Source organism: Procambarus clarkii, chromosome 76, assembly GCF_040958095.1.
Source record: "Procambarus clarkii isolate CNS0578487 chromosome 76, FALCON_Pclarkii_2.0, whole genome shotgun sequence".
Lineage (NCBI taxonomy): Eukaryota > Metazoa > Arthropoda > Malacostraca > Decapoda > Cambaridae > Procambarus > Procambarus clarkii.
Window position 1 is genome coordinate 9,158,929 of NC_091225.1, and position 25,119 is coordinate 9,184,047.

At 51.8% G+C, this 25,119-nt stretch overlaps 1 protein-coding gene across 2 annotated transcripts in view; it reads left to right on the top strand.

Annotated features, from left to right (window-relative positions):
• Positions 1 to 4,085: 4,085 nt before the first annotated feature.
• The window catches only part of LOC123771433 (uncharacterized), a 910,720-nt gene continuing 889,686 nt past the window's right edge, over positions 4,086 to 25,119 (top strand). For both annotated transcript variants that reach the window (XM_045763937.2, XM_045763939.2), the window contains exon 1: positions 4,086 to 4,320. The gene's annotated coding sequence lies outside the window, so the exon portion shown is untranslated. The remainder of the gene's footprint in view (positions 4,321 to 25,119) is intronic.

Consider the following 25,119-nt stretch of genomic DNA (forward strand, 5'->3'; position numbering starts at 1 on the left):
CATACCCATCATGTGGGCGGTAGTGGACCCCATGCCCATCCTGTGGGTGGTAGTGACCTCATACCCATCATGTGGGTAGTAGTGCCCCCCCATACCCCATCCTGTTAGTGGTTCTCGACCCAATACCCATTATGTGGGCGGTAGTGGACACTATATTCATTTTGTGGGTGCTAGTGGCACATATACCCATCCTGTGGATGGACATGACCCCCATACCCACCCTGTGGGCGGTAGTGGACCCCCATACCTATCCTGTGGGCGGTAATTGACCTCATAAGCATATTGTGGGCGGTATTGGACCCATGCCCATCCCGTGGGCGGTACTGGACCCTATATTCATCCTGTATGCGGCAGTGGAGGCCATACCCATCCTTTGGGTGGTAGTGGACATCATACTTATCATGTATCATACTTATTTTGTTTGGCAATATCATACTTATTTTGTTTGTTGGCAATGAATCCTCAAATCAAATAAATCTCAGGATAAACAATACCCAATTTTGTAAGAAAGTAGATGGCAAATTGCTTGGCGTTCTCATTGATCACAAGCTGAATTTCCAGGGACACAATCTAAATATATCAAAACAGTTTTAAAAACTGTTGGCATTCTTTCTAAAATCAGATATTATGTACCTCGCCCTGCCCTGGTGACACTCTATTACTCTCTTATCTATCCTTATCTCAACTATGGTATTTGTGCTTGGGGTTCTACCACCCAAAATAATTTACGTCCTCTAATTACTCAACACAAAGCTGCTGTTAGGACAATATCTAACTCTGGCCCCAGACATCACTCGGTACCCCTACTCAAATCTCTGAATATGTTAGCTATTAAGTCACTGCACATCCTCTCATGTGCATTATATATACAGTATATAAAATGCTGAACTGTAATGTCAATCCTGACCATAAAATTGAAGGTTGTAACAGAACCCATGAGCACCACACCAGAAACAAATACCTTTTTGATATTCCAAGAGTACGACTTAATCAAACTAGAAATGCTCTACAAATCAAGGGACCTAAAATGTGGAATGACCTTCCCAATTATGTTAAAGACTGTACCTCTCTCAACCAGTTTAAGATAAAAACTAAACACTACCTAATTAACTCCCTGTAACCTACCTTACCCCTATAATGTCAACCCCTGTCTGCTATTTTTTTTAAACAATGCTGTTTGTCGACCAAATTGTATTTTTTGCTGTTATTCTGCCGTGTTCCCCCTTTTTTATTTTTTTATTTTCTCAACACATTTTATACTTTAATCTCAATTAGTATTAAGTTTTAGTCTTTAGTGTTTTCCTGCCCGAAACGCTTTGCGTAATAGTGGCTTTAGGCATTGTATGTACTAGCTCTATCTATAAATTCATCAATATTTGTATCACACCTTGTATGTATGTACTTCACCTGAATAAACATTTGAATTTGAATTTGAATGTAGGCGGCAGTGGGCGCCATACCCATCCTGTGGGCGGTAATGGACCCAATACTCATCCTGTGGGCGTTAGTAGAAGATATACTCATCCTGTCGGAGGTAGTTATGCATGTACGAATTCCGTGGACGGTACTGGACCCTATTCTCATTCTGTGGGCGGCAATGGACCCCATACCCATCCTGTGGGCGGTACAGTGGACGCTACACATATCCTTTGGGCGGAAGTGGAACATATACCACATCCAGTGGGTAGAAGTGTACCCCATACCAATCCTGCAAGCGGTAGTGGACTCCAGAGACATACAGGCCTCTATGTTGATAACGTATTACACACCAGAGACATACAGGCCTCTATGTTGATAAAGTATTACACACCAGAGACATACAGGCCTCTATGTTGATAAAGTATTACACACCAGAGACATACAGGCCTCTATGTTGATAACGTATTGCACACCAGAGACATACAGGCCTCTATGTTGATAAAGTATTACACACCAGAGACATACAGGCCTCTATGTTGATAAAGTATTACACACCAGAGACATACAGGCCTCTATGTTGATAACGTATTACACACCAGAGACACACAGGCCTCTATGTTGATAAAGTATTACACACCAGAGACATACAGGCCTCTATGTTGATAACGTATTACACACCAGAGACACACAGGCCTCTATGTTGATAAAGTATTACACACCAGAGACACACAGGCCTCTATGTTGATAACGTATTACACACCAGAGACATACAGGCCTCTATGTTGATAAAGTATTACACACCAGAGACATACAGGCCTCTATGTTGATAACGTATTACACACCAGAGACACACAGGCCTCTATGTTGATAAAGTATTACACACCAGAGACATACAGGCCTCTATGTTGATAAAGTATTACACACCAGAGACATACAGGCCTCTATGTTGATAACGTATTACACACCAGAGACATACAGGCCTCTATGTTGATAACGTATTACACACCAGAGACACACAGGCCTCTATGTTGATAAAGTATTACACACCAGAGACACACAGGCCTCTATGTTGATAAAGTATTACACACCAGAGACATACAGGCCTCTATGTTGATAACGTATTACACACCAGAGACATACAGGCCTCTATGTTGATAACGTATTACACACCAGAGACACACAGGCCTCTATGTTGATAAAGTATTACACACCAGAGACATACAGGCCTCTATGTTGATAACGTATTACACACCAGAGACATACAGGCCTCTATGTTGATAACGTATTACACACCAGAGACATACAGGCCTCTATGTTGATAACGTATTACACACCAGAGACACACAGGCCTCTATGTTGATAACGTATTACACACCAGAGACACACAGGCCTCTATGTTGATAAAGTATTACACACCAGAGACACACAGGCCTCTATGTTGATAAAGTATTACACACCAGAGACATACAGGCCTCTATGTTGATAACGTATTACACACCAGAGACATACAGGCCTCTATGTTGATAACGTATTACACACCAGAGACACACAGGCCTCTATGTTGATAACGTATTACACACCAGAGACACACAGGCCTCTATGTTGATAACGTATTACACACCAGAGACATACAGGCCTCTATGTTGATAAAGTATTACACACCAGAGACATAAGTACTTAAGTATTTAGTAACATAGGAAATTGTAGATCTGAATACCTATCCGATGCTGCTGCTAGTTATATCCACTAACATGCATTGATATGGATGTCTCACCTACGCTTGAAACAATCGAGTGATTCACGACTATTATGTTTGTCAGGAATGTTTAATTTCAGCCCTCGTCCTAGGCTTGTTAACTCTAACACACTCAAATCAAGTGTTTTTTGTTATATTTTTGGGTGCCGATGCTCTCAGTGGAGTGTTAATTAGAATGCAAGGTAAAACTCCTTGAGTGTGTTGTTGTACGTAGATGGAATATAATATGGCAGGGTGCCAAGGGCCGTGCAGGTCCTGGTGTGTTGGCCACGGTGGCGACCACTAACAAATGCTCAGAGTCAACCGCTGGCTGTCTCCCTGTTATGCCTCGCATCTCTTGAGTTTCTAAGACTATGGTTGGGGTACAGAACGCCTCAATGTATCGTGTCTGTGAAGCTTAAACTGTCCCCCATCTTCCTGCCTGGCTGTGAGGTGTGGGTGTGTTGGGGCCCGGTCTGCCTCCTCCCCGGGCCCCACACTCTCACCTGGGCCCTCACATCACCCATAATCTCTCCCTCCACATCCCCGTTAGTCTTCCCTCCACCTTCTCTGACCAGGGAACAGCTCCACCAGAGGCTAAGATTTAATTAAGATTGTGGAGATGTGTTAGTGAGAGTTGTGTTAGGCGTATAGCGTAATGTTTGCGGGGGTCTTCATATACACTATATGGCAACCATCCGGAGCTGAGGTCCTGCCCCATACGGTGTGAATTATACCTCATACTTACCTTAAAACTAAACTAAGATGTTCCTAATTCCATACATAACACTGAATAGTTATACAAAATCATATATTCCGGTTAGTTAGCTATACAGTAGTCCGGATTTCTTCACATAAAAAGGAAAATGAGGACTGGAGCGTTGTGGCGACACCTGGCAGGCGGGGGCCGTGGTGCCCGGGCAGAGGTGGGCAGTCAGTCGAGGTTTGACCAGTGACGGAGTGAGGTGTGGGCGCCCCTATTGTGTCGTGTGTCGTGTGTGTGTATCGTGTGCCCCGCCACCTACCCCACAATACTGGGCTGCGTGACCCACCAAGCGACACTGTGAGAGTGCAAGTGTTGGTGTGTTAGCGTGCGCGGTAGTTGTTAGTGTGGTGACAGTAAGAGCCCCGACGGTGGAGCTACACGCACACCTACACTCCTTAAGGTAGGTGTCTTGGGTGTACCTGTGTGGCCTACACCTCTACTCCACCCCACCGCTACTGACACACACCTAGCCCAACCCTGCCCAACCTAGCCTAACCCTGCCCAACCTAACCTAACCCTGCCCAACCTAACCTAACCCTGCCCAACCTAGCCTAACCCTGCCCAACCTAACCCAACCCTGCTCAACCTAACCTAACCCTGCCCAACCTAGCCTAATCCTGCCCAACCTAACCCAACCCTGCCCAACCTAACCCAACCCTGCCCAACCTAACCTAACCCTGCCCAACCTAACCCAACCCTGCTCAACCTAACCTAACCCTGCCCAACCTAGCCTAATCCTGCCCAACCTAACCCAACCCTGCCCAACCTAACCCAACCCTGCCCAACCTAACCTAACCCTGCCCAACCTAACCCAACCCTGCCCAACCTAACCTAACCCTGCCCAACCTAACCCAACCCTGCCCAACCTAATCTAACCCTGCCCAACCTAGCCTAACCCTGCCCAACCTAACCTAACCCTGCCCAACCTAACCTAACCCTGCCTAACCTAACCCAACCCTGCCCAACCTAACCTAACCCTGCCCAACCTAGCCCAACCCTGCCCAACCTAACCCAACCCTGCCCAACCTAACCTAACCCTGCCCAACCTAGCCCAACCCTGCCCAACCTAACCTAACCCTGCCCAACCTAACCTAACCCTGCCCAACCTAACCCAACCCTGCCCAACCTAGCCCAACCCTGCCCAACCTAGCCTAACGCAACCCTGCCCAACCTAACCCAACCCTGCCCACCCTAACCTAACCCTGCCCAACCTAACCCAACCTTGCCCAACCCAACCTAACGCAACCCTGCCCAACCCAACCTAACGCAACCCTGCCCAACCCAACCTAACGCAACCCTGCCCAACCTAACCCAACCGTGCCCAACCTAACGCAACCCTGCCCAACCTAACCCAACCCCTGCCCAACCTAACCCAACCCCTGCCCAACCTAACCCAACCCCTGCCCAACCTAACGCAACCCTGCCCAACCTAACGCAACCCTGCCCAACCTAGCCAAACCCTGCCCAACCCAACCTAACCCAGCCGGTCGGCCGAGCGGACAGCACGCGGGACTTGTGATCCTGTGGTCCTGGGTTCGATCCCAGGCGCCGGTGAGAAACAATGGGCAGTTTCTTTCACCCTATGCCCCTGTTACCTAGTAGTAAAAATAGGTACCTGGGTGTTAGTCAGCTGTCACGGGCTGCTTCCTGGGGGTGGAGGCCTGGTCGAGGACTGGGCCGCGGGGACACTAAAGCCCCGAAATCATCTCAAGATAACTACCCGTGTACCCAACCCTGCCCAACCTAACCCAACTTTGCCCAACCTAACGCAACCCTGCCCAACCTAACGCAACCCTGCCCAACCTAGCCAAACCCTGCCCAACCTAACCCAATCCTTGCCCAACCCAACCTAACCCTTGCCCAACCCAACCTAACCCAACCCAACCTAACCCAACTTTGCCCAACCTAACGCAACCCTGCCCAACCTAACGCAACCCTGCCCAACCTAACGCAACCCTGCCCAACCTAACTCAACCCTGCCCAACCTAACCTAACCCTTCCCAACCTAACCTAACCCTGCCCAACCTAACCTAACCTAACCCTGCCCAACCGAACCTTAACTAACCCAATGGCCCGAATCTAGCTCAGCCTAGCCTAACCAAGCCGAACCTATTCAGCCAAACCTAACCTACACTCACGCAATCAATCCTAACCTATCGGACCCAAGCCAAGAACGTAACCTAACCGAAGCCACCCTAACCTAGCGGTATATAAGGTTTGACCAGTTGTAACGAGAGGGTAGTGGCTAGGGCGCCGGCCCGACTCCTAGCCTCGTCCTCGCCCCCTCAACGGCCAAGCAAAAACTTAAATGACCAGAGAAATTGTTTGTTGCCATCTCCCAGCTGGTGAGAGGTGTCACATAGTCACGTTCATGTTGCCATTATTATTGTTATCTGATAACGTTATTTCTCTCACATGAAGAGAAATAACCGGAGAAGCAGGTTAATGTTATTGTTTTTTTTTACTAATATTTCAGATGGATTGTTTTTGTTATTGATGTTCTAATAAGTTATTTTTTGTTTTTTATTTGATTAGGCCTAATACTATGACCATTAGTCCTATGGTCAATTTTGGTGTGGCATAGGGGTATATGGGAGAGTATATGGTATTATAGGGAGAGTATATGGTATTATAGGGAGGGTATATGGTATTATAGGGAGAGTATATGGTATTATAGGGAGGGTATATGGTATTATAGGGAGAGTATATGGTATTATACTTCAAGGGGGCGGCATATTACATGGTCAGTATATTACATGGTCAGTATATTACATGGTCAGTATATTACATGGTCAGTATATTACATGGTCAGTATATTACATGGTCAGTATATTACATGGTCAGTATATTACATGGTCAGTATATTACATGGCCAGTATATTACATGGTCAGTATATTACATGGTCAGTATATTACATGGTCAGTATATTACATGGTCAGTATATTACATGGTCAGTATATTACATGGTCAGTATATTACATGGTCAGTATATTACATGGCCAGTATATTACATGGTCAGTATATTACATGGTCAGTATAATGCATTACCTACCTGCTGTTGGTTCACGGGGATCAACGTCCAAGCGGCCCGGTCTCTGACCCGGCCTCCTGGTTGGAGATCTGGTCAACCAGGCTGTTGGACGCAGTTGCTCGCGGCCTGACGGATGAATCAGACAGAGTTCACTGTTGTGCACATCCTGCCATGGCTCCTGGCCTCACGTGGTGTTGCTTCCCCGTGCAGGTTTGGCACCAGCCCCTCTAGTATCTTCCACGTCTAGATTATGTCTCCCGCTGTCGCTCTAGAGAATACAGGTATAAAATTGTTAGTGAGTTACAGTAACTTAGATGCTTTAATGAGTGACCGCTGGCAGTATGAGTCTTAAATAAACATTAATTAGGATGCTTTTGTACCTCACCAGGTACCTTGTACCTCCTACACTGTACCTCACCAGGTACCTTGTGCCACCTACACTGTACCTCACCAGGTACCTTGTGCCTCCTACACTGTACCTCACCAGGTACCTTGTACCTCCTACACTGTACCTCACCAGGTACCTTGTGCCACCTACACTGTACCTCACCAGGTACCTTGTGCCTCCTACACTGTACCTCACCAGGTACCTTGTACCTCCTACACTGTACCTCACCAGGTACCTTGTGCCACCTACACTGTACCTCACCAGGTACCCTGTGCCACCTACACTGTACCTCACCAGGTACCTTGTACCTCCTACACTGTACCTCACCAGGTACCTTGTACCTCCTACACTGTACCTCACCAGGTACCTTGTGCCTCCTACACTGTACCTCACCAGGTACCCTGTGCCACCTACACTGTACCTCACCAGGTACCTTATACCTCCTACACTGTACCTCACCAGGTACCTTGTGCCACCTACACTGTACCTCACCAGGTACCTTGTGCCTCCTACACTGTACCTCACCAGGTACCTTGTGCCACCTACACTGTACCTCACCAGGTACCTTGTACCTCCTACACTGTACCTCACCAGGTACCCTGTGCCACCTACACTGTACCTCACCAGGTACCTTGTACCTCCTACACTGTACCTCACCAGGTACCTTGTGCCTCCTACACTGTACCTCACCAGGTACCCTGTGCCACCTACACTGTACCTCACCAGGTACCTTGTGCCTCCTACACTGTACCTCACCAGGTACCTTGTGCCTCCTACACTGTACCTCACCAGGTACCCTGTGCCACCTACACTGTACCTCACCAGGTACCCTGTGCCACCTACACTGTACCTCACCAGGTACCTTGTACCTCCTACACTGTACCTCACCAGGTACCTTGTGCCTCCTACACTGTACCTCACCAGGTACCCTGTGCCACCTACACTGTACCTCACCAGGTACCTTGTACCTCCTACACTGTACCTCACCAGGTACCTTGTGCCTCCTACACTGTACCTCACCAGGTACCCTGTGCCACCTACACTGTACCTCACCAGGTACCTTGTACCTCCTACACTGTACCTCACCAGGTACCTTGTGCCTCCTACACTGTACCTCACCAGGTACCCTGTGCCACCTACACTGTACCTCACCAGGTACCTTGTGCCTCCTACACTGTACCTTGCACCTTCACTGTACAAGCCTGGGGTTAGACAAGCCAGGGGTTAGACAAGCCTGGGCTTAGACAAGCCTGGGGTTAGACAAACCTGGGGTTAGACAAGCCAGGGGTTAGACAAGCCTGGGCTTAGACAAGCCTGGGGTTAGACAAACCTGGGGTTAGACAAACCTGGGGTTAGACAAGCCAGGGGTTAGACAAGCCAGGGGTTAGACAAGCCTGGGCTTAGACAAGCCTGGGGTTAGACAAACCTGGGGTTAGACAAGCCAGGGGTTAGACAAGCCTGGGGTTAGACAAGCCTGGGGTTAGACAAGCCAGGGGTTAGACAAGCCTGGGCTTAGACAAGCCTGGGGTTAGACAAACCTGGGGTTAGACAAGCCAGGGATTAGACAAGCTTGGGCTTAGACAAGCCTGGGGTTAGACAAACCTGGGGTTAGACAAGCCAGGGGTTAGACAAGCCAGGGGTTAGACAAGCCTGGGCTTAGACAAGCCTGGGGTTAGACAAACCTGGGGTTAGACAAGCCAGGGGTTAGACAAGCCTGGGGTTAGACAAGCCAGGGGTTAGACAAGCCAGGGGTTAGACAAGCCTGGGGTTAGACAAGCCTGGGGTTAGACAAACCTGGGGTTAGACAAGCCAGGGGTTAGACAAGCCAGGGGTTAGACACGCCAGGGGTTAGACAAGCCTGGGGTTAGACAAGCCTGGGGTTAGACAAACCTGGGGTTAGACAAGCCTGGGGTTAGACAAGCCTGGGGTTAGACAAGCCTGGGGTTAGACAAGCCTGGGGTTAGACAAGCCTGGGGTTAGACAAGCCAGTGGTTAGACAAGCCTGGGGTTAGACAAGCCTGGGGTTAGACAAGCCTGGGGTTAGACAAGCCTGGGGTTAGACAAGCCTGAGGTTAGACAAGCCTGAGGTTAGACAAGCCTGAGGTTAGACAAGCCTGAGGTTAGACAAGCCAGGGGTTAGACAAGCCGGGGTTAGACAAGCCAGGGGTTAGACAAGCCAGGGGTTAGACAAGCCCGGGGTTAGACAAGCCTGAGGTTAGACAAGCCAGGGGTTAGACAAGCCAGGGGTTAGACAACCCTGGGGTTAGACAAGCCCGGGGTTAGACAAGCCTGGGGTTAGACAAGCCCGGGGCTAGACAAGCCAGGGGTTAGACAAGCCAGGGGTTAGACAAGCCAGGGGTTAGACAAGCCAGGGGTTAGACAAGCCTGAGGTTAGACAAGCCTGGGGTTAGACAAGCCAGGAGTTAGACAAGCCTGGGGTTAGACAAGCCTGGGGTTAGACAAGCCAGGGGTTAGACAAGCCTGGGGTTAGACAAGCCAGGGGTTAGACAAGCCAGGGGTTAGACAAGCCTGGGGTTAGACAAGCCAGAGGTTAGAGAAGCCAGGGGTTAGACAAGCCAGGGGTTAGACAAGCCTGGGGTTAGACAAGCCTGGGGTTAGACAAGCCAGGGGTTAGACAAGCCTGGGGTTAGACAAGCCAGGGGTTAGACAAGCCAGGGGTTAGACAAGCCAGGGGTTAGACAAGCCTGGGGTTAGACAAGCCAGAGGTTAGACAAGCCAGGGGTTAGACAAGCCAGAGGTTAGACAAGCCAGAGGTTAGACAAGCCAGAGGTTAGACAAGCCAGGGGTTAGACAAGCCAGAGGTTAGACAAGCCAGAGGTTAGACAAGCCAGAGGTTAGACAAGCCAGGGGTTAGACAAGCCAGAGGTTAGACAAGCCAGAGGTTAGACAAGCCAGAGGTTAGACAAGCCAGGGGTTAGACAAGGAGGTTAGATGAAGTGGGGCTTAGAGATGGGTAAAATGATAATAAATGAAGACAATACAAGACAATTAGGCAAGACAATTGTAGAATACAAAGAGGCTGGTGAGCCATAAGAGTAAGCTAAGAAGGAAGACCTCGGAATAGTCATAAATAATTATGGTAAACATATTATACCATATTGAGCTATAATAACCTAAACAGATAGTTAAGGTTCATAGTGCGGAGTGTAGAGTCGCCTTGCTTAAGTCGTCATATTAATATATTTCTCAGTGATTAGTTATATCCACTGCCAGGCCTTGTTCTCTAGTCGTTAGTGAGAGGCAAAGTCTCTCAATTGTGTTCCGTCCTTTTGATAACCATCCACGTTACATTTGCTGGTGTTGTAATCCAGAGCCATTTCTTGGATGAATGCTGCATCTTGTCTAAGTCATATTCGTTAGTTTTTCACCAAACTTTAGTAAGTTCATTAACATGATTTCCTTTCCTTAAAGCCATGCTGGTGTTAAGTACATGATGTCTTATAGTCCTGGGAATTACTGGCTTCGACTAGAAAAAAAATACCTTATTATTACCGCCAGATTCAACGGTTGAGGAATTCACAGAGCAGATGCACAAAATAGAGAACGTCCTTGATAATCTAGCAAACCCAGCTCCAGATATTATCTTTCTTCAAGACTTCAATTTACCAAGTCTAAGATGGAGAATGGCAAAATATAAATGAGATAAATAGGAATAACTGATAAAGTAGGGCGTTGGATTTTCAACTTTCTGTCAAACAGAATGCAGAGAGTCAATCAAATAAGACCAAGCCCAAGTGCAGGTTAAAGCTCTGTACCCCAGGGCACAGTCTTTGCACCGCTGCTATTTCTCATTCTTATCTTGAATATAGACAAAAATACTAGTCACAGCTTCGTGTCATCCTTTGCAGATGATACAAAAATCAACATGAAAATTTCCTCTGCAGAAGACACTGAAAAACTACAAGCTGATATTAATAAAATCTTTGATTGGGCAACTGAAAACAACATGATGTTTAATGGTGACAAGTTCCAGGTATTTAGGTATGGTGGAAACGGGGAATTGAAACGAAACACAGAGTACAAGGAGCAGTCAGATCTACTCATAGAAGGAAAACAACATGTAAAAGATCTGGGAATTATGATCTCTGACGACCTGACATTTAGTGAACACAACCGAGCAAACATAGCGGCGGCCAGGCAAATGATAGGAGGGATTATGAGAACGTTCAAATCCAGAGACCCCACAGCAATGCGAAAACTATTTAAATCACTGGTACTGTCCCGTCTTGAGTATTGTCGGTACTCACTTCCCCTTTCAGAGCGGGAGAGATCTCTGAATTAGAGGGAATACAGAGAACATATACTGCACGCATAGAAGCGATAAAACATCTAAATTATTGGGACCGTCTCAAAGCTTTCAAAATGTACTCTTTGGAAAGGAGAAGAGAAGGTATCAAATAATATATACATGAAGATACTTGAAGGCCAGGTTCCAAATTTGCACAGTAGAATAACAACATAATGGAGCGAAAGGTACGGAAGGAAATGTAGAATAGAACCAGTGAAGAGTAGAGGTGCCATAGGCACAATCTGAGAACACTGTCTGAACATCAGAGGTCCACAGCTGTTCAACACCCTCCCAGTAAGCATTAGAAATATTGCTGGAACAAAAGCGGATGTATTCAAGAGGAACTGAGATAAGTTCGTGCAAAAAGTGCCGGACCAACCAAGTTGTAGTGGGTATGTGGGCCAGCGGACCGCTCCAATCAACAGCCTGTTGGACCAAGTTATCGCAAGTCGAATCTGGCCTGAGGCCGGGCTCGGGGGAGTAGAAGAACTCCTAGAACCCTCTCCAGTTAACACGTGTATGGCACTATACTACCCGTCTCAGAATACATGTCTGATGTGTACCTTTTAGTAACACGTGTCCTCTATATTGTCTACTCTCATGAAAATCCCAGTATCATCTGCAAATGGCGATACAGTGGTGTAGTTTGTATCCTTGTCTATGTCTGATATTAGGATGAGAGAAAGTACTGGAGCAAGTACTGTACCTTGGTGGGGGGGGGGACTGAGCTTTTCACGGTAGATGATCCAGATGTTACTGTGTTGACTATTACACTCTGCGTTCTGTTCGTTAGGAAGCTTTAGATCCATCTCCCTACTCTGCCAGTAATTCCTCTCGCGAGCATTTTGTGCACAATAACACCATGGTCACATTTTTCGAAAGCTTTTGCAAAGTGTGTGTATATTACATCAGCGTTTTGTTTGTCTTCCGTGGCACCTGAGGCCATGTTATAGTGGTCCAGCAACTATGAGAGGCAGGAGCGCCCTGTTCTGAACCCGTGTTGTCCAGGGTTATGGAGATGTTGTGATTCCGTGTGATTTTACTTCTTAGTACTCCTCCGAAGATTCTGTAACTCCAACTCTTATGGTCAAAGGCACAATAACCAGGGTAACAACGGCAACATGTGGAAAGCAGGTAAACATTAGGACATCATATAAAACCCTAAATAAGAATTTGTTATGGAAATTATAAAGCCTATGGTAGACCATTGTTGGAATATGCTGCACCGGCATGGAATCCACTCCTTGTGAAGTATAAAAAGGAAAATTGAAAACGTAGAGAGAGAGCAAGATGAGTGCCAGAGAGAAGAGGTTTAGCTACAGGAGAGGTCGTGGGAACAAGGTCTCATAGCCATAAAGGGGAGAAGAAACAAAGTATATATGAGGGGGGATAGACCTGGGCAGGCTCCTCACATTGAAGGTAGGGCATGAGGACGCAGGTGGAAGCTGGAGACAGAAATGAGCGGAAGGAATGTGAGGCAATACTGGTACCCCGTGCGGGCGGTCAACACGTGGAATGCTCTGAGGAAGACACTTGTGGAAGCCGCCTCCATCCATAACTTTAAGGTCAGATTCGATAAAGAATTCGAACGTCAGGATAGTTGAATTATCACGCAACAGGTACACCAAGGGTAGTAGGGAGGGCTTATAGAGATATATCTTATTATCCAAGGGCATTGTTATGTAAGCACTACCCCCGATACCTACGTCACTATCACCCCAGCACCCAACCAGCCCCCTCCCTACCACCATCACTATCACCCCAGCACCCATCCACCCCCTCCCTACCACCAACACTATCACCCAAGCCAACAACCAGCCCCTCCCTACCACCATCACTATCACCCCAGCACCCAACCAGCCCCCTCCCTACCACCATCACTATCACCCCAGCACCCAACCAGCCCCTCCCTACCACCATCACTATCACCCCAGCACCCATCCACCCCCTCCCTACCACCATCACTATCACCCCAGCACCCATCCACCCCCTCCCTACCACCATCACTATCACCCCAGCACCCATCCACCCCCTCCCTACCACCATCACTATCACCCCAGCACCCATCCACCCCCTCCCTACCACCATCACTATCACCCCAGCACCCATCCACCCCCTCCCTACCACCATCACTATCACCCCAGCACCCATCCACCCCCTCCCTACCACCATCACTATCACCCCAGCACCCATCCACCCCCTCCCTACCACCATCACTATCACCCCAGCACCCATCCACCCCCTCCCTACCACCATCACTATCACCCCAGCCAACAACCAGCCCCTCCCTACCACCATCACTATCACCCCAGCCAACAACCAGCCCCCTCCCTACCACCATCACTATCACCCCAGCACCCATCCACCCCCTCCCTACCACCATCACTATCACCCCAGCACCCATCCACCCCCTCCCTACCACCATCACTATCACCCCAGCACCCATCCACCCCCTCCCTACCACCATCACTATCACCCCAGCACCCAACCAGCCCCTCCCTACCACCATCACTATCACCCCAGCACCCAACCAGCCCCTCCCTACCACCATCACTATCACCCCAGCACCCATCCACCCCCTCCCTACCACCATCACTATCACACCAGCCAACAACCAGCCCCCTCCCTACCACCATCACTATCACCCCAGCACCCAACCAGCCCCCTCCCTACCACCATCACTATCACCCCAGCACCCAACCAGCCCCTCCCTACCACCATCACTATCACCCCAGCACCCAACCAGCCCCTCCCTACCACCATCACTATCACCCCAGCACCCATCCACCCCCTCCCTACCACCATCACTATCACCCCAGCACCCAACCAGCCCCTCCCTACCACCATCACTATCACCCCAGCACCCAACCACCCCCTCCCTACCACCATCACTATCACCCCAGCACCCAACCACCCCTTCCCTACCACCATCACTATCACCCCAGCACCCAACCACCCCCTCCCTACCACCATCACTATCACCCCAGCACCCAACCAGCCCCTCCCTACCACCATCACTATCACCCCAGCACCCATCCACCCCCCTCCCTACCACCATCACTATCACCCCAGCACCCATCCACCCCCTCCCTACCACCATCACTATCACCCCAGCACCCATCCACCCCCTCCCTACCACCATCACTATCACACCAGCCAACAACCAGCCCCCTCCCTACCACCATCACTATCACCCCAGCACCCATCCAGCCCCCCTCCCTACCACCATCACTATCACCCCAGCACCCAACCACCCCCTCCCTACCACCATCACTATCACCCCAGCACCCAACCACCCCCTCCCTACCACCATCACTATCACCCCAGCACCCATCCACCCCCTCCCTACCACCATCACTATCACCCCAGCACCCATCCACCCCCTCCCTACCACCATCACTATCACCCCAGCACCCAACCACCCCCTCCCTACCACCATCACTATCACCCCAGCACCCAACCACCCCCTCCCTACCACCATCACTATCACCCCAGCACCCAACCACCCCCTCCCTACCACCATCACTATCACCCCAGCACCCATCCAGCCCCTCCCTACCACCACTATCACCCCAGCACCCAACCACCCCCTCCCTACCACCATCACTATCACCCCAGCACCTATCCACCCCCTCCCTACCACCATCACTATCACCCCAGCACCCATCCACCCGCTCCCTACCACCATCACTATCACTCCAGCACCCAACCACCCCCTCCCTACCACCATCACTATCACCCCAGCACCCATCCAGCCCCTCCCTACCACCATCACTATCACCCCAGCACCCAACCAGCCCCTCCCTACCACCATCACTATCACCCCAGCACCCAACCACCCCCTCCCTACCACCATCACTATCACCCCAGCACCCAACCAGCCCCTCCCTACCACCATCACTATCACCCCAGCACCCAACCAGCCCCTTCCTACCACCATCACTATCACCCCAGCACCCAACCAGCCCCTCCCTACCACCATCACTATCACCCCAGCACCCAACCAGCCCCTCCCTACCACCATCACTATCACCCCAGCACCCAACCAGCCCATCCCTACCACCATCACTATCACCCCAGCACCCAACCAGCCCCTCCCTACCACCATCACTATCACCCCAGCACCCAACCAGCCCCTTCCTACCACCATCACTATCACCCCAGCACCCAACCAGCCCCTCCCTACCACCATCACTATCACCCCAGCACCCAACCACCCCCTCCCTACCACCATCACTATCACCCCAGCACCCATCCAGCCCCTTCCTACCACCATCACTATCACCCCAGCCAATAACCAGCCCCTCCGTACCACCACCACTATCACCCCAGCCAACAACCACCCCTCCCTACCACCATCACTATCACCCCAGCACCCCACCAGCCCCCTCCCTACCACCATCACTATCACCCCAGCACTTAACCAGCCCCCTCCCTCCCACCAACACTATCACCCCAGCACCCAACCACTCCCTCCCTACCACTATCACCCCAGCCACCAACCACCCCCTCCCTACCACCACCACCACTATCACCCCAGCCAACAACCACCACCTCCCTACCACCACCACCACCACCACTATCACCCCAGCCACCAACCACCACCTCCCTACCAAAACCACCACTATCACCTCAGCCACCAACCACCCCCTCCCTACCACTACCACCACCACCACTATCACCCCAGCCACCAACCACCCCCTCCCTACCACCACCACCACCACCACCACAATCACCCCAGCCACCAACCACCACCTCCCTACCACCACCACCACCACCACTATCATCCCAGCCACCAACCACCCCCTCCCTACCACCACCACCACCACCACTATCACCCCAGCCACCAACCACCACCTCCCTACCACCACCACCACTATCACCCCAGCCACCAACCACCACCTCCCTACCACCACCACCACCACTATCACCTCAGCCACCAACCACCCCCTCCCTACCACCACCACCACCACTATCACCTCAGCCAACAACCACCCCTCCCTACCACCACCACCACCACTATCACCCCAGCCACCAACCAGCCCCTCCCTACCACCACCACCACTATCACCCCAGCCACCAACCAGCCCCTCCCTACCACCACCACCACCACTATCACCCCAGCCACCAACCGGCCCCTCCCTACCACCACCACCACTATCACCCCAGCCACCAACCACCCCCTCCCTACCACCACCACCACTATCACCCCAGCCACCAACCACCCCCTCCCTACCACCACCACCACTATCACCCCAGCCACCAACCACCCCCTCCCTACCACCACCACCACTAACCCTCATGCCTCGCCTCTACCTCCGTGTTCTAGAGTCATGTTAACATTGCCTGCTGCTGCTGCTGCTGCTGCTGCTGCTGTTACTGTTGTGTGTGTGCCTCCACATGTGTCAGACAGACGATGGTAAATATATCAACATAAAATAATCCCCGCAACAACGAGTATACACAGAGTTGTTGTTTAACATTCAGCTACTGCCAACAAAAGTTGCAAGTAGCACGGGCTATGGTGAGCCCGTAGTGGACTTACCTGGCACAGGAGCGGGGCAAGTAGCACGGGCTATGGTGAGCCCGTAGTGGACTTACCTGGCACAGGAGCGGGGCAAGTAGCACGGGCTATGGTGAGCCCGTAGTGGACTTACCTGGCACAGGAGCGGGGCAAGTAGCACGGGCTATGGTGAGCCCGTAGTGGACTTACCTGGCACAGGAGCTGGGCAAGTAGCACGGGCTATGGTGAGCCCGTAGAGGACTTACCTGGCACAGGAGCGGGGCAAGTAGCACGGGCTATGGTGAGCCCGTAGTGGACTTACCTGGCACAGGAGCGGGGCAAGTAGCACGGGCTATGGTGAGCCCGTAGTGGACTTACCTGGCACAGGAGCGGGGCAAGTAGCACGGGCTATGGTGAGCCCGTAGTGGACTTATCTGGCACAGGAGCGGGGCAAGTAGCGCGGGCTATGGTGAGTCCGTAGTGGACTTACCTGGCACAGGAGCGGGGCAAGTAGCACGGGCTATGGTGAGTCCGTAGTGGACTTACCTGGCACAGGAGCGGGGCAAGTAGCACGGGCTATGGTGAGTCCGTCATGGACTTACCTGGCACAGGAGCGGGGCAAGTAGCACGGGCTATGGTAAGTCCGTAGTGGACTTACCTGGCACAGGAGCGGGGCAAGTAGCACGGGCTATGGTGAGTCCGTAGTGGACTTACCTGGCACAGGAGCGGGGCAAGTAGCACGGGCTATGGTGAGCCCGTAGTGGACTTACCTGGCACAGGAGCGGGGCAAGTAGCACGGGCTATGGTGAGTCCGTAGTGGACTTACCTGGCACAGGAGCGGGGCAAGTAGCACGGGCTATGGTGAGCCCGTAGTGGACTTACCTGGCACAGGAGCGGGGCAAGTAGCACGGGCTATGGTGAGCCCGTAGTGGACTTACCTGGCACAGGAGCGGGGCAAGTAGCATGGGCTATGGTGAGTCCGTAGTGGACTTACCTGGCACAGGAGCGGGGCAAGTAGCACGGGCTATGGTGAGTCCGTAGTGGACTTACCTGGCACAGGAGCGGGGCAAGTTGCACGGGCTATGGTGAGCCCGTAGTGGACTTACCTGGCACAGGAGCGGGGCAAGTAGCACGGGCTATGGTGAGCCCGTAGTGGACTTACCTGGTACAGGAGCGGGGCAAGTAGCACGGGCTATGGTGAGTCCGTAGTGGACTTACCTGGCCCAGGAGCGGGGCAAGTAGCACGGGCTATGGTGAGTCCGTAGTGGACTTACCTGGCACAGGAGCGGGGCAAGTAGCACGGGCTATGGTGAGTCCGTAGTGGACTTACCTGGCACAGGAGCGGGGCAAGTAGCACGGGCTATGGTGAGCCCGTAGTGACCTTACCTGGCACAGGAGCGGGGCAAGTAGCACGGGCTATGGTGAGTCCGTAGTGGACTTACCTGGCACAGGAGCGAGGCAAGTAGCACGGGCTATGGTGAGCCCGTAGTGGACTTACCTGGCACAGGAGCGGGGCAAGTAGCACGGGCTATGGTGAGTCCGTAGTGGACTTACCTGGCACAGGAGCGGGGCAAGTAGCACGGGCTATGGTGAGCCCGTAGTGGACTTACCTGGCACAGGAGCGGGGCAAGTAGCACGGGCTATGGTGAGTCCGTAGTGGACTTACCTGGCACAGGAGCGGGGCAAGTAGCACGGGCTATGGTGAGCCCGTAGTGGACTTACCTGGCACAGGAGCGGGGCAAGTAGCATGGGCTATGGTGAGTCCGTAGTGGACTTACCTGGCACAGGAGCGGGGCAAGTAGCACGGGCTATGGTGAGTCCGTAGTGGACTTACCTGGCACAGGAGCGAGGCAAGTTGCACGGGCTATGGTGAGCCCGTAGTGGACTTACCTGGCACAGGAGCGGGGCAAGTAGCACGGGCTATGGTGAGCCCGTAGTGGACTTACCTGGCACAGGAGCGGGGCAAGTAGCACGGGCTATGGTGAGTCCGTAGTGGACTTACCTGGCCCAGGAGCGGGGCAAGTAGCACGGGCTATGGTGAGTCCGTAGTGGACTTACCTGGCACAGGAGCGGGGCAAGTAGCACGGGCTATGGTGAGTCCGTAGTGGACTTACCTGGCACAGGAGCGGGGCAAGTAGCACGGGCTATGGTGAGCCCGTAGTGACCTTACCTGGCACAGGAGCGGGGCAAGTAGCACGGGCTATGGTGAGTCCGTAGTGGACTTACCTGGCACAGGAGCGAGGCAAGTAGCACGGGCTATGGTGAGCCCGTAGTGGACTTACCTGGCACAGGAGCGGGGCAAGTAGCACGGGCTATGGTGAGCCCGTAGTGGACTTACCTGGCACAGGAGCGGGGCAAGTAGCACGGGCTATGGTGAGCCCGTAGTGGACTTACCTGGCACAGGAGCGGGGCAAGTAGCACGGGTTATGGTGAGCCCGTAGAGGACTTACCTGGCACAGGAGCGGGGTAAGTAGCACGGGCTATGGTGAGCCCGTAGTGGACTTACCTGGCACAGGAGCGGGGCAAGTAGCACGGGCTATGGTGAGTCCGTAGTGGACTTACCTGGCACAGGAGCGGGGCAAGTAGCACGGGCTATGGTGAGCCCGTAGTGGACTTTCCTGGCACAGGAGCGGGGCAAGTAGCACGGGCTATGGTGAGCCCGTAGTGGACTTACCTGGCACAGGAGCGGGGCAAGTAGCACGGGCTATGGTGAGCCCGTAGTGGACTTACCTGGCACAGGAGCGGGGCAAGTAGCACGGGCTATGGTGAGCCCGTAGTGGACTTACCTGGCACAGGAGCGGGGTAAGTAGTACGGGCTATGGTGAGCCCGTAGTGGACTTACCTGGCACAGGAGCGGGGCAAGTAGCACGGGCTATGGTGAGCCCGTAGTGGACTTACCTGGCACAGGAGCGGGGTAAGTAGCACGGGCTATGGTGAGCCCGTAGTGGACTTACCTGGCACAGGAGCGGGGTAAGTAGCACGGGCTATGGTGAGCCCGTAGTGGACTTACCTGGCACAGGAGCGGGGCAAGTAGCACGGGCTATGGTGAGCCCGTAGTGGACTTACCTGGCACAGGAGCGGGGCAAGTAGCACGGGCTATGGTGAGCCCGTAGTGGACTTACCTGGCACAGGAGCGGGGCAAGTAGCACGGGCTATGGTGAGCCCGTAGTGAACTTACCTGGCACAGGAGCGGGGCAAGTAGCACGGGCTATGGTGAGCCCGTAGTGGACTTACCTGGCACAGGAGCGGGGCAAGTAGCACGGGCTATGGTGATCCCGTAGTGAACTTACCTGGCACAGGAGCGGGGCAAGTAGCACGGGCTATGGTGAGCCCGTAGTGGACTTACCTGGCACAGGAGCGGGGCAAGTAGCACGGGCTATGGTGAGCCCGTAGTGGACTTACCTGGCACAGGAGCGGGGCAAGTAGCACGGGCTATGGTGAGCCCGTAGTGGACTTACCTGGCACAGGAGCGGGGCAAGTAGCACGGGCTATGGTGAGCCCGTAGTGGACTTACCTGGCACAGGAGCGGGGCAAGTAGCACGGGCTATGGTGAGCCCGTAGTGGACTTACCTGGCACAGGAGCGGGGCAAGTAGCACGGGCTATGGTGAGCCCGTAGTGGACTTACCTGGCACAGGAGCGGGGCAAGTAGCACGGGCTATGGTGAGCCCGTAGTGGACTTACCTGGCACAGGAGCGGGGCAAGTAGCACGGGCTATGGTGAGCCCGTAGTGGACTTACCTGGCACAGGAGCGGGGCAAGTAGCACGGGCTATGGTGAGCACGTAGTGGACTTACCTGGCACAGGAGCGGGGCAAGTAGCACGGGCTATGGTGAGCACGTAGTGGACTTACCTGGCACAGGAGCGGGGCAAGTAGCACGGGCTATGGTGAGCCCGTAGTGGACTTACCTGGCACAGGAGCGGGGCCAGTAGCACGGGCTATGGTGAGCCCGTAGTGGACTTACCTGGCACAGGAGCGGGGCAAGTAGCACGGGCTATGGTGAGCCCGTAGTGGACTTACCTGGCACAGGAGCGGGGCAAGTAGCACGGGCTATGGTGAGCCCGTAGTGGACTTACCTGGCACAGGAGCGGGGCAAGTAGCACGGGCTATGGTGAGCCCGTAGTGGTCTTACCTGGCACAGGAGCGGGGCAAGTAGCACGGGCTATGGTGAGCCCGTAGTGGACTTACCTGGCACAGGAGCGGGGCAAGTAGCACGGGCTATGGTGAGCCCGTAGTGGACTTACCTGGCACAGGAGCGGGGCAAGTAGCACGGGCTATGGTGAGCCCGTAGTGGACTTACCTGGCACAGGAGCGGGGCAAGTAGCACGGGCTATGGTGAGCCCGTAGTGGACTTACCTGGCACAGGAGCGGGGCAAGTAGCACGGGCTATGGTGAGCCCGTAGTGGACTTACCTGGCACAGGAGCGGGGCAAGTAGCACGGGCTATGGTGAGCCCGTAGTGGACTTACCTGGCACAGGAGCGGGGCAAGTAGCACGGGCTATGGTGAGCCCGTAGTGGACTTACCTGGCACAGGAGCGGGGCAAGTAGCACGGGCTATGGTGAGCCCGTAGTGGACTTACCTGGCACAGGAGCGGGGCAAGTAGCATGGGCTATGGTGAGCCCGTAGTGGACTTACCTGGCACAGGAGCGGGGCAAGTAGCGCGGGCTATGGTGAGTCCGTAGTGGACTTACCTGGCACAGGAGCGGGGCAAGTAGCGCGGGCTATGGTGAGCCCGTAGTGGACTTACCTGGCACAGGAGCGGGGCTGTGACATACACTGAGGAAAGACCTGGACGAATACTGGGTTGAGAATTGGGTTGATTTGTTAAGGATTAAATTTCTGGGTAACATAATAGGTGTGGGATCATTGGGCTGTTTCAGCCATGTTTTAGAGGTATATATATATTATAATAGTGTCTGATTGTCTGTTCGGGGGGGGGGGGGGGCTTATTATAGGGGGTTACCCTCATCTAACTTTGCAGGGGACAACCGTGGACATCATCTAATGAAAACTGGACTGTTTTCTAAGAGAAGTTCCGGACCAACCAGGCTGTGGTGGGTATGTGGACCTGCGGGCCGCTCCAAGCAACAGCCTGGTGGACCAAACTCTCACAAGTCAAGTCTGGCCTCGGGCCGGGCTTGGGAAGTAGAAAACTCCCAGAACCCCATCAACCAGGTATCAAGCAGGGGTATTGGTGTGGGGTATGGGACGGACATAGGCTGGTCGGGGTCACAATGAGGAAACAGCGTGCCAGTCATTTTCTGACCCTGACAAGAATTTGTCACTGCCCACCAGCGACACCTTTCAAAATATTTTGAAAACTAAACTTCCAATACTCTATATTTCTTACTGAAGTATTTGTCATTATTCACTGATCGCAGGAAAATTAACCTAAATATTCTCCTATCCTTCCAGCCATCCTGGTTATCTTGTTATAGTGTAGCAGTGTCTTGTGGTGTCATGTCTTGGGGGCACCTTGCTCCTCAACCTGCTGGCAAGTGGTGAGTCTTCCTGACCTCTCTTGTCCTCTTGCCACTTGGGCTAGACGGTAGAGCGACGGTCTCGCTGCATGCAGGTCGGCGTTCAAACTCCGACGGTCCAATTGGTTGGCCACCATTCCTTCCCACCGTCCCATCCCAAATCTTTATCCTGATCCCTTCCAGTGCTATATAGTCGTAATGGCCTGGTGCTTTCCCCTGATAATTCAATTCAAATTCTCACCTTGGGCCACACCTCCAAGGTCTCTCCCTGTCTCCTTGTGCCTGCTCTCTTCCTCTGTATATTACCTCTATATTCCATTTAGTCTCTAGTACTGTGGCTCTGTATCTCCCAGGCAGCCTTTAGGTCTCACCAGGGGTCTTGGCGCCATCTTACGTAACAATTTTAGAGGTGTAAATCTTGCATGTTGCTGAAGTGTTGCATATGAATCCAGTTAGTAGACTTGCAGTGTGTCCGTGAGCCTCGTATATCAATAGTCTCCGCAGTCGCAGTAGAGCAGTCTCCGTGGTGTAGTGGTAAGACACTCGCCTGGCGTTCCGCGAGCGCTATGTCATGGGTTCGTATCCTGGCCGGGGAGGATTTACTGGGCGCAAATCCTTAACTGTAGCCTCTGTTTAACTCAACAGTAAAATGTGTACTTGGATGAAAAAACGATTCTTCGCGGCAGGGGATCGTATTCCAGGGACCATAGGATTAAGGACTTGCCCGAAACGCTACGCGTACTAGTGGCTGTACAAGAATGTAACAACTCTTGTATATATCTCAAAAAAAAAAAAAAAAAAAAAAAAAAAAAAAAAAAAAAAAAATAGTAGTCCAAGGATGTGTGTGGCTGATCCCGCCGCTCTCTTTATGCAAACATTGAGCTATGGCTGCCTCTCTTGGGTCGGGAAGGCCTCGCATAATGTGTTCTCTCCTTGTGGAATATCCTCCTTGTCTGCTGCTCCTTGCTTTAGCAGTTTGCTATTTGCTGAACATCATCAACCATTTCTTTCTCAATTATCTTATTTTTGTTAAATACGTGAACCCATGTGTTCCTATTTTGAGGGTACAGACCATTTAGTTTGTCCTCTTTGGTCTTTACTCTGTCTTCACAGTTACACTACTAGCTGCCTCACTGGCCTGGATTGTCTGTGTTTCTCTCATCCAGCTAACAAGTTGTGGCAGTAAGTGCCAATATTGTCCAGTTCTTCTCTCCATTTGTCACCTGTTTCTGTGCTCTCTCTTGGCAGTGTTTATCTTGCTTGACTCTGGCTCAGAATTACCCTAATACCTCTCCCATGTCTGTTGTTCTTCCCCCACATCTCTTCCCTATTTACTCTGTTTCTCTTACATTCTTCAGCACTTTCCTCGGTATTTTTGTAATGTACCTTCTGTTTGTACAGTTTCTGGTACACAGTCCCTTCATCCTGTTGCCTTAGTGCTGAGCACCCTCCCTGGCTCCCCTCCATGGTGTACTCACCTAGTTGTGCTTGTGGCGGTGTTGAGCTCTGGCTCTTTGGTCCCGCCTCTCAACTGTCAATTAACTGGTGTACAGGTTCCTGAGCCTACTGGGCTCTATCATATCTACACTTGAAACTGTGTATGGAGTCAGCCTCCACCACATCATTGGTAAATGCATTCCATTTGTTAACTACTCTGACACTGAAAAAATCTTTTTAACGTATCTGTGGCTCATTTGGGTACTAAGTTTCCACCTGTGTCCCCTTGTTCCTGTTCCACCCGTGTTAAAGAATTTATCTTTGCCCACCCAGTATGTTTCCCCTGAGAATTTTGTAGGTGGTTATAATGTCTCCCCCTTACTCTTCTGTTTACCAAAGACGTGAGGTTCAGCTCCCTTAGCCTTTCCTTGTAGCTCATACCTTTCAGTTCTGGGACCAGTCTAGTGACATACCTCTGAATCTTTAACTTTGTCTTGTGTTTAACTAGGTATGGACTCCAGGCAGGAGCTGCATATTCCAGGATAGGTCTGACATAAGTGATATACAGGGTCCTGAACGATTCCTTAAATAAGTTTCTAAAGGTAGTTCTTATGTTGGTCAGTGTAGCATATGCCGCTGATGATATTTTGATGTGGGCCTCAGGGGACAGGTTCGGTGTGATATCAACCCCCAGATCTCTCTCTCTATTTGACTCTAGTAGGATTTCATCTCCCAGATGGTACCTTGTGTTCAGCCTTCTGCCCTATTCGCCTAATTTCATTACTTTACATTTTTCCGAGTAGAACTTTAGTAGCCATTTTCTAGACCATTCCTCCAGTTTGTCCAGGTCGTCCTGTAGTCTCTATTTTCATCTGTCATGATTCTTATAATTTTTGCATCATCAGCAAACATTGAGAGGAATGAATCTATACCCTCTGGAAGATCGTTTATATATATTAGAAACAGGATGGGTCCAAGTACAGAGCCCTGTGGGACTCCGCTGGTGACATCTCGCCACTCTGATGTTCCCCCCTTCACAGTTACTCGCTGT